Source organism: Apteryx rowi, unplaced genomic scaffold (genome assembly GCF_003343035.1).
Source record: "Apteryx rowi isolate R43461 unplaced genomic scaffold, aptRow1 scaffold_445, whole genome shotgun sequence".
NCBI lineage: Eukaryota > Metazoa > Chordata > Aves > Apterygiformes > Apterygidae > Apteryx > Apteryx rowi.
This window is the reverse complement of record NW_020450700.1, coordinates 626,000-637,104: the sequence shown is the minus strand read 5'-3', so window position 1 is coordinate 637,104 and position 11,105 is coordinate 626,000.

Genomic DNA, 11,105 nt, shown 5'->3' with positions numbered 1-11,105 from the left:
CTCAGCCATGCAGGCCTCCTGCCTCCTTACTCATAGCGATGCTCCGATCTTGAGCTTGCAGGAAGTGATGCTTGACTAGTAACCCGCTCTCTTGGGCACCCCCCGCTCCTTCTAGGGCCCTAACCCATGGGATTCCTCCAAGTAGGTCCCTGAAGAGGCCAAAGTTTGCTCTGCTGAAGTCCAGGGYTGCGATCCTGCTTATTGCCCTGCCTCCTCCTCGCAGCATCCTGAACTCCACCATCTCGTGGTCACTGCCCCCAAGGCTGCCCCCGACCTTCACATCTTCGGCCAGTCCTTCTCTGTTTGTTAATACGAGGTGCAGCAGCACACCTTTCCTTGTTGGCTCCTCCACCACCTGTGCCAAAAAGTTATCAATCACCAATGCTCTGCAGGAACTTCCTGGAGTGTTTGTGCCTAGCTGTGTTGTGTCTCCAGCAGCTATCAGGCTAGTTGAAGTCCCCCATGAGAACCAGCGCCCGTGATCGTGAGGCTACTTCCAGCCGTCTGTAGAAGGCCTCCGCCACTTCCTCTTCCTGATCAGGTGGCCTGTAGTAAACACCCACCACAGTGTCCCCCATGCTAGCCTGCCCTTTAATCCTTCCCCATAAGCTCTCGACTCGCTCTTCAGCCACCCCTAGGCAGAGCTCGATACGTTCCAGTTGCTCTCTCACCTAAAGAGCAGCTCCACCACCTCGCTTTCCTGGCCTGTCCTTCCTAAAAAGCAGGTAGCCATCCATGACAGCACTCCAGTCATGTGAACTATCCCACCACGTCTCTGTAATTGCAATGAGATCATGGCCCTGCGACCACACACAGATCTCTAGTTCTTCCTGTTTATTCCCCATACTGTGTGCATTGGTGTACAGTCATTCCAGGTGTTCAGAACCTGTTTTCTCATGTGGTTACTCTGTCTGGGGCCTGACCAGGGCTCACTGGGCCACCACCAATCATCCAGTTGATTCAAGGGGCAATAGATCTGCTGCTAAATCATATGAAAGCTAATTATGATGACTAGCATAGGTGTCATTCAGTGAGATCATCATGTTTTTCAGTAACACTTTAACTGTTACCCAGTGAGGGACAGGCTAGCTTACGTTTACCATAGGGTCAAAACACAAGCAGCTACTGCAAAGCAGCAGACACACTGTAAATCCTTCGCCTACAGTGACTCCTGGTAGTTCTTTCATGCAGACAGGCCTTCAGATCTCGGGCTGAGCCAACAGGAACAGCAAGTAGCACAAGCAACTTATTTTACTCTAACCTCGTAATGAAAACATGTTAAACACTTCTACACTTTAACATAACCATGGGCACGTAGTTAACCCTCTACAAAAACACTACATCCTAGTGCTGGACTAACAGCAATGTTGGGAAATAAGAAACATTACATAAAGCATAAGTTTTCCCAAAATAAAACAAGCTGGCAGCCTCTTTCTAGTCATTGTACAATGCAGTACAATAGGAGATGACTGCATAAACTGATTTTCTTATTGAAGTTGTGTACGTGGATTCTCAGTATTCTTGAAGACCTAGAAATAATACACCAGGAGAAAGAATATGCTTCTGTAGATGAGACACTATCTAGACAGGCAGGTTGGCAGTACTGGATATGCCAGTGACAGTCAAACTGTAGCACAGGACAAATTTCAGAATCCAGGTAGGTAAGCTGCAGCCCTTCAATGACATACCAGGAAACAGCACTTTGCAATGATAATGACTAGAGCAGCAGAAAAGGTGGGAAAGGGCAGGGGGTGGGGATGGGGCAGGTGTGAGTGTTACACTCTGCAAATGTGTACACTGTGCAAATGTTACACTCTGGATGTGTTGCCTTTCTGTGTTGCAGATTTTAGAAGAGAAACTTGCAGATTTCAAAAGAGGACAAGGATAACATCAAATAGGACTTGTTTTCCACACCCCTAAAACAGACAAAATGCAGGTTTACAAGCCACTTCAGACACTGTAAAATTTCTTTTGTAAAATATTATGCATGACCTCATTTTAATGTTGACCTGGTCATTAGCTGTCATGAAGGTGTTTCTGCCCAGGAATGGAGACTGAGAGATGAATGCACTATGGAGTGAGGGGTCATGACTGTATGTCCAAGAGACATAGTCATGTTTGGGGTGGATGAGTGGGCTAGGCAGTCTCTGTCACGTGAAAACATCCACTAGGGCAATGGAATGGATAAAAATAAAAAGATGTGGAAAAAAAATTGCATTTCTAAGTTTAAGAAAATCATCAGCCAGCAAATCTTTGTTTCTGGAAAACTGAGCAGTTTGATGAGAGTCTAACATTTCAATAAAGATGATAAAAGCAGCCTGCTTGTCTTCTTTGAAACAGAATTCATTTCCCAACCAGCCCTGGCATGAAACCAGCTTGTGCCAGCTGTGACACTGGCCAAAGATCAGCAGGGGCCAGGTGCAGGATCAGTGCCCCGGCAGCGGATGAACCTGTGCATCCAGGGCACCATGTGGCACAGGCAGCAAGTCCCTTTTTGCCAGCAGCAAATGCCAAGAAGGCAACATAAATGACTGTTGTTGCTGCAGAGAGTTGTGAATCTACCTGGAAATCCATTTTGTGATGGAAAACCTGAATCGGGGGCAGAATTCAAAACAAACCTTTGCCAGGTTTCCACCCAAACTAGTCAGTCCTTGTCTATGTGATCCCAGTGTCCCCATCACAGAAATACCTCAGCAGACAGTGTACATCTTCTGAACACAGGTGAGCAAACACAGCTACAGGTGGAAAGATGAAGTCATTATTATACACCTTGCCCTGCCTTGTTCAAAGTTTGATCTCCATATCAATTTAAAGGAGTCCAAAATCATATATGAGTTTTGCTGATGTCAAGAAACACTACAAGGGACTGGTAGTTTCCCACCATAGCCATGTTCAATAAGTATAGAAAGGTGGGAAAAAAATAAATATGTCTTTAAAATTCACAGTCGCCTTGTCTGGCATCACTAAAATGGCTTAGTCATAATAATGTGCTTATTGCATGGTGGCCAGTGTGTACAGGCACATTTTTTGTGTGCTATAATTCTGCATTTCTACAGCATGTGGTAATTAAAAGCGATTTTAAGGTAAGTTTAATCTGAATTTTGAATTTTCTGAGTTTAAAATACTTGGGTTTGGGATAACTACAATACATAAGTAATATATTTTACCCTAAATTACTGGTACTTACCCTCAATCTTAATAGATTTTTAATGTACAATCTTTGTACAGGAATTGGATATTACAGAGCGCTATTAGAGCAGACAATCTGAAACAAAGTACTATCCATGGAGATAAGTGGGAACTAATTCATTCACTTTTTTCTTTTTTTTTTATCTGACCAAAGTAAAAAGTTTATTGCATGGTCTGTTCCTGGTTTATTTCGTTTTGATTCTTCCTTTTTTTCAGCGCCATTCATTAATATAATGTCACTCTGTTTGGTTTGTAAACGCTACTTAGAAATGCTTTATAGTTACTTTTCAAATCTTTTTATCAAGATCTATTGCAATTTCAGTGTATCTTTTACATTTTGGGAGGCTTTTGTTTGTTTGTTTGCACCTGTAACCAATCTGATGCTAGAGAGGTCCATTTTTAAAATGTTATCTCTTTAGAAAAAAAATCAGAACTTGTGTAATCATTAAAATGCAGATACAAAGCTTTGGAGATAAACTGGTGAGACTGGAGTGCCTAGACACTATTTCCAATTATCTCTAGATCCAATATTATGGCTGGAAAGTTGAAGACTTAAGAGCTGTGAATAGCATACTGAATTTTTCTTTGCAAAAACAGATTTGGAAACATAAAACAAGAAAAACATTGTTTAAAAAAAATGCCTTTTCAAACTTGTGCTTCTGCCTCTAAGGCTGCCATCTCCACCACTCCTGCATGCTCTGTGTAAGAGCATGCATTTTGCAAGAGTAAACTTGTACTGCAGCTGAGAAATCAACCCTTTACAGACCACATAAATTTGGCCATGCTAGCAAACTACATTTTAGAACATTAGGCTCCAACCTAAGTGCCATCAATCCCTACAGGCTTTTACAAGAGACAAGGAGTTCATACCTCAAAAGAATTATCCAGGGGTTGTCATGAGAAATCTTCAAGTAGCTTTTATCCTGATTAGCTTCACACCCAAACGAGGAGACCCCTTTTTTCCATTCTAGCTGAAGGATGCCTCATTTATGCCAATCTTTTCTAGGGAGTAGGTAGGAGGCAATGGGACTGAGTTTGTTACAGCTATAGGCATTAGAAAACTTGGAAGGGAACCACAGGAAAAAAATTAAAGATCTTCTGAAGGGGAAGAACCTTGAGCAACCAGAGGGACATATGCAGGACACCAGACAGAGTATGATGTACTGACGTATGATGGACATGAAAATGAACATGCCTGGAGATTTCTAAAACTTGACTGAACAAGGCCCTCAGCAACCTGATCTAGCTTTGAGGTTAGCTTTGCTTTGAGTATGGCTGACAAGAGGTCCAGAGCAACCTAAATAAAAACAGGGAAAGATTATTTGTAACCATCCTAAGACTTCACAAAGTCTAGCCCCTCTTTCCCATTCCATTTCTCATTAAGAGACCTTCCCCTGTGGAAGACTTCATGGATCTGCTGATGATCCACCTAGTTCTCCTGCCTCCTGCCATTGCTTCCTCCAGACACCTGCACAAATCCAAAGCAACTCCCTTCTATCCTATAGCTCAGGAACTTGCCTCAACCAATCATTTGTCTTCACCCTACTATGTTATCCTCAAAGAATCAGTCTGTGACCATTCCTTCCAGTGCTGTGCTTCTAAAGTGTATAAAACTGGAGGGACCAGTTCTGTCTCCATATTCATCACTATATCTCAGATGCTGTGCTGGGATCCTCTCTGCTAAATTTTAACTCTTTCTTTTCCACTTTCTTTTCCATAGTGTCCTTCATCAACTGAACTTGACTTCCACTGATTAAATGGTAAAACATGCCTCTCCATTTCAGTGTTAAGACTCTAGAATTTGAAAATACTGGCTCTGCTACAGCACTTCCCACCATCCTATCCTTTAAATCATTCTCTCCCCCCTACACACTTTTTTTCTATGGCCTTAGTCAAATGTTAAACAACATAACAGCATCAAGAAATACAAGTCTCCTTTAACCCTGGATAACCAAATGCTTCTGTTTCAAGTCTGGAAAAAAAACGGCACAGGAAAAGATGGGTTCCCCAAGGGCACATTTCTATTTATATTGATTTTGTTTCCAGGCTGAACAAGAACTGAAAAGGACTGAAAGGCAGCAGATGGTTTGTGGGCAAAACACTCTGAAATGCCTCACAAACAGCTGAGCGCCAGCCTTTAAACTATAATGTAGCCAAAAGGAGCCCTTCTGAAGCTGCTGTATGCCTTTTTGCTCCCCTGCTCGACACATGAAAGGGAGACTATTATAATTATCTTACTGGTTAAAAACACAGACACAGACACAGACACAGACACACACACACACGCACAAATCGTAGCATCTTATAGACTCTTTCAGTGTTAGCAGCTACACAAAGTCAAGCTGGGTCTCCCCCAGCACATGTTTATTATTTCTTCAAATGCTTCTCACATCTCAGCATGCCCTACAATTTCCTTGCCAGCCGTGGTGGGTTAAGTCCTATATCCTAGAGTGACCTCTGCTGGTTTTCCTGTAGTGAGAATCTGTAGTCCATAATTCACTTTAAACCTACAGGTGCAAAAGTAACTTAGCCCATTTAATTTCTCAGGTAAGCTACTTTTCCACTCTTTGGTGGCTCAGCTCAAAAGATGATTGGGACTTTTGGATGTTCAGGCTTCTTCAGCTGAGCATTACTGCCTCGAGTGATAAGTTATGCAAGAACATTAAGTGGCATTAGAGTGTATAGGAAACAATGTAGGGAACAATAGAGGGAAGAAGAGGTCATACAGTGAAATAAGGGATGGGCAAATGTTACAGGTCCTTACTGCTGGGCATGTGGATTTTATGTTATATAGAGTGAACTGAACTGAAGCAAAGTGTTCGGACTAGGATCCTAGCGATAGCAGGAACAACCAAAGACATTCAATGAAAGCATGCAGAGACCTCCATGTGAGGGATCAGACTGACTTGTGGTGTCTAGTTTGGAGGTAAAAAAGCCTGAGAGCTGATACAAGTACGTGTGTAAGAACAGAATTAGCTTGAAACTCTCCTTCGCTCTTATGGTACATTATATGAAATTACAAGTTGCACACTGAAAAAATAAAATATATATGTTTTAAATATATGTATTTTTAAAGCCACAGATTGTCTGGAGAACTTACTACCAGAAGATACTGAGAAAGGGAGCTTGGTTCAGGCACTTTTGACCTTCAAGCAGACTACTTCAAAGTTTGCTTGTGTACAAGATGCAGCAGCTCCCACAGCCACAAATGGAGAGGTCCATTTTGTGCCCTCTTCCTTCACTTTCTTGGTGTACCCCCTCACACCTCCACTCCTGCCTTGACCACATGCCTCCCACGTGCTCTTATGCCGGGACCCAGTCCCAGATCCCCACTAGTTCTTCTCATTTCTGTCATCCCATGCCCACATACATCCTCTCCTCTACCCATCACCAAGCCTATGAGCTGATCCACAGGGCTGACTGTGTCCAGGTGCTGACCTGAGCTACAGGACAAGCAGCTTCTCCCTGGCTGAGGGAGGAATGGGAATCACAGCTGGGGACCCTCCAAGAAGCATTTCCTTGGCAATGGGAGGTATCAGCAGCTCCCATAACAGGTTGTGATCATTCTCTATTCCACAACACCTGTGAAAATTCAGACCCCTTAAAATGATGGAAACATTCTCTGTTCAAAAAACACAGCCTCTCCAGGACTGGTTCTGTTTCAGCTGGGAGCTCTGCCAGTGATTTCAGCTGGAGGAAGAACGAGCCCCTTCATTTCAGCTGGTTGGAGCAAAACAGCATGAGCAGCATTGCCAAGGCCCTTCTTAGATGCTTAGAGGGAAGCCTGATCCATTATCTGCTTCCTCCTCACTGGAATGCAGTACTGGGGTTTTCTGTTTGCGCCCGCCTTTGTTGTGTTAAATTTTGAAAGTCCATAGTCTCTAAAGCTATTGGCAAAAAGCTGCCCTCTTTGGGAATGGCAAACCAGAGTGGAAAGCTTCTTCCAGTCTTCCATCTGCCTGGAAAGAAAAGTCCCAAGAAGAAAAGACAAGCACTTCTCAGGAAGACTGTATGTTCTGCATTATACAGGGATAGGTGTCCAAGAGCTACTCCAGCAATATTCACTGTCTGCCTGCCCAGATGACTTAGCACTTTTAAAACTGGAAATGGCTTTCCAAAACATCTACTTCATGGAGAAAAGGTGAAGGGAAAAAATAGAAGACCCAAGACCATAGATTTGGCAAGCACACTGCAGAAACCGCTAGCACATGCTGAGGTCCCAGATGCAGTGGGCTGTGCTTACTTCATTTGTTTCACGTAGGTGAGCCTGGACAGGATGTTTGCTTTAGTCGTGGGCGGTGTGACAAGGATGGGATGTCCAAATAAGGTCACTGAGGATGTGTTTAACAACACCGGGTAAAGTCTGTGGCAAAGGTTCATGCACACACATGCACACAGGGCATCCACGGTACATACCGCTGTCCTGGTGTGTCATTATTCCAAGAATAACTACTAGAGAGGCACTCCACCCTTGTACTTCCAACATCGAAGATGTGATTGTCCCAGAGCCAGTTACTACAGTATTTTTAAGGAAGGGGGAAGAAGGGAAAAGTACCTCTGACCACTTAGAAGAGATGCAATGCAGAGGAAAGTGTGAAAAATGAGGCTGTTTCAGATTTGTCAAGCCAAATTCCCTTGTGATCTTTGAAACAGCAGAAAGCAGGAGGCTTTCTGAGGGTCATCCCAGCTACCTGGGAACGGAAGGGGCAATTCTTCCCCATCCTCACATGGCTCCCAGCCATGGGGACAGGCTGGCGAATGACGAACATCTCCCTGCCCTCAGCCAGAACAGAGTTCTGCAAAATGACCAGCCACACACCTGTTTAAATATAGGTCAGCATGCTTTGTTAGGCAACAGCCCTACATGTGCATCTACATGTTGAAAGGTAGTCAAACACTGTGAGGAGACGTCCATGTTTACTCGTCAGAGGATCCTGGAAAGTAACCTCATTACACTAAGTATGAAACTCATTTTTTAACCTGCAAATTTTTGATGGTGCATAAAGCACTTTTAAAGAGTCTGCAAAAGGTAACTAAGAGTGAATTTCTTGTAGTAACTTACATGTGTTCAAAAAGCTTGCACTTGCCCTGTAAGTCTCCTGCAGACTGAAGTGATAAGCAATGAAAGAAGGGAGTTACCTTGTTAGCAGCTGCACAAGGGAGGGCAGGCAGCTGCCAAGCTCAGGGTTTGACAGATTTGAAACTGTAAGTTATGACAAAAAATGACCTGATGCTGAAATGCAAAGTGCTCAGAATGCGGAAATGTCAGAGCTCAGGCTCCTCCAGTTACCCTAATTCATTTCCCTTGGTGTACAGTTTTGGGTATAATTTTTAGTTAAATGATCGTATTTAATTAAATTACAAAACTTCCCACCACACATTTGCCTTACTGGACACAGAAAGTGATTATGTTCACTTACAGATACCCGGTATTTTGTGTCCATGAGTCGCCATGTGCCTTGGACTAGCACTTGCAGCCCACGTGGTAGGCCTCAGTGGTGAGGCATGAGCCCATCACCGCTGACGTCCCTCGCCCAGATCCACCAGCTCCATCAGATCTCTGCTGCCTCCAAAGCAAAGAGGACGGAGGCAGCAGGAGCAGGTGAGGGGTGAGGGCCAGGCAGGGGGAGAAGGGAAACTGGGCCTGGGAAGGTGCAGAGCATCAACCATTTTCTCAAGCACATTTCAGCCTGAAAAGTGGTCTGTTTTATCCATACCTTCCTCTTCAGCAATGTGGTTAAGGGGGACTTTCCTCACTGTTCATTAGTGGTGCCAGCAAACCACCCTCAATGCTGCCTTCGGGCTGTCAGCAATTCCCATTGCCTTTGCAGGATGCTAAGAAAATTCCTGTGTTGCCCGGCCCCGTCCGTGCCATGTCCCCATGGTGGGAAATGGGAAATGTGGCCATGTGGCCACCCTCGTGGCAGAAAGGTTTGTATTCAGTCCCCCTTGCTAAGGGACAGGGCAGTCCTGTCCTTTCCCACCAGCATGCCTCAAGTTCCACTTGTGTCCCAGCTGCTGTCCTCACGGCACCCACTTTGCCTCCTGTCTGCTTAAGAGGCTCTTCAAAGCAGAGACCAACCTGCTTCCCTGAATTATTTATTTGAATTAAGGCGGCATTTAAAGAAGAACAGCAATTCTGAGGTTGCTGAAACATTTTTGGTCTTTAAATTCAGGGTATTTTTTCTCTTCCCTCTAAAACAAGCACAGTCTACAAGATGCTGCACCTAACTCTTTAGGTACTGAAGAAAGCTGTCTTGATTGGTCTGAGAATGGTATAGACAAAAAAGAAATATCAACATATATGGTAAAAGTTACAAAAATATTGTTGCTACTGCTGCAACAGCATAAGGATATAAGAGGAATAAGGTTGTAATCACTTTTATTAGACTAACTGAGAGAGCTGAACAAGTAAGCAAGCTTTCATATACTTGGCTACTTCAGCAACAACTGAATGGGTAGAAGTTAAGTGGCATACTGACAGAAGGAATAAATGGATCAACCTGGAATAAAAACAAAGTGGACTGTTAAAAAAGCACTACCAATGTACATATAGATTTAAAGCAAAAATGTGTATTAAAAGGCAAAATCTGCATTACCATCATGACAAGCAGAAACTTAAATAAATTTGCTTTAGCATGTCAGCTTAAACAAACAAAACTCAGCAAAGCCTGGAGTGTTACTGACCTCACGAGAAACTTTTGAAAATGCCAAACAATTTAAGCACCTGAAAGTAGTCTTTGCTTGTCTGCCACATAAAAAAAGAAGGAAACAGCTCGTCACAACTGGCATGTGATGAAGTGATTGAATACATTTTTCAAAAACATGAGAACTGTTTCTCTGTAGCTAAGACACCAGAGAAAAATCAGATCAGTGCATAAAGGTAAGCACAGACAAGAATCACGATGAATAAGAAATATCACACCAGAAAAACTCCATTTACAAAAAGATCACAAAAACTTCCAAGAGGACATGCTATCCTATATATCCTTCTGAGGTATCCATATCCATATTTCCACAGTAGTCTGCATGAAAGGGAGCAAAAGACAAAAAAAAATTTAGAAATCCTTGGATTCTAATAACAGACTAAAAAAAATGAATGGATAATTTCACCACTATAGTAGATACATCACTTAAAAAGGAAAAGAAAAAATCGCTCCTTTCCTTCCAAACTAGCTTTTAAATTAAAACAGTAAAGCATTTCAGATGTTATACCCAGTAAAACATTTGTAGCCTCGGTTGCCTCTCAGTGAAGTCGACTTTGTTAATCTACTCAGTTTAAGATATGACCCTAATGCACTTTGAATAAAATTGCTGTCATTTACACAGGTGTATATACACTGACGTAAGTCTCTAGATTTACACAGGTGTGTCAGAAGAAATTGGAAGAGTTTTGCTGATTTTAAACAACAAAAAAATCAGATCAACTTCTGCAGTTGGTTACAGTTGTATAAATGGTATATATGCATGGTGCTGGTGGTATTGCTCCACAGCTTGCTAAGGAAACTGAGAATCTGATGCCTTATGTCCAACTAGAGACTATAACTTACTCGTATCTCCGCTTGAAAGTACTGGACCTCAGACTGCTACAAATAAAAACCTCAGGTTTATTTTTTTTTTAAATTGATTGACTTAATTTTCAGTATTCTCTTGTTTTATATTCATTGTTTGAAAGAAACTTTAGTATAGACTAGTTTCATAACCCCTTATTATCATCATCATCATTTTACCTACATAGCCACTTTCCCATTAATACAGTGTTTTCATAATGAAAATGGAACAATTTTTTTTAAATTGGAAAATTTGCTTGTAAAACCACAGAAATTTGTCAGGACAACTGAAATGTGGGTATTGTATCTTAAGCCATTTTTGAACATTGCTTTACAGTTATTACTTTTCAGTTTGGTCTTTTCCCT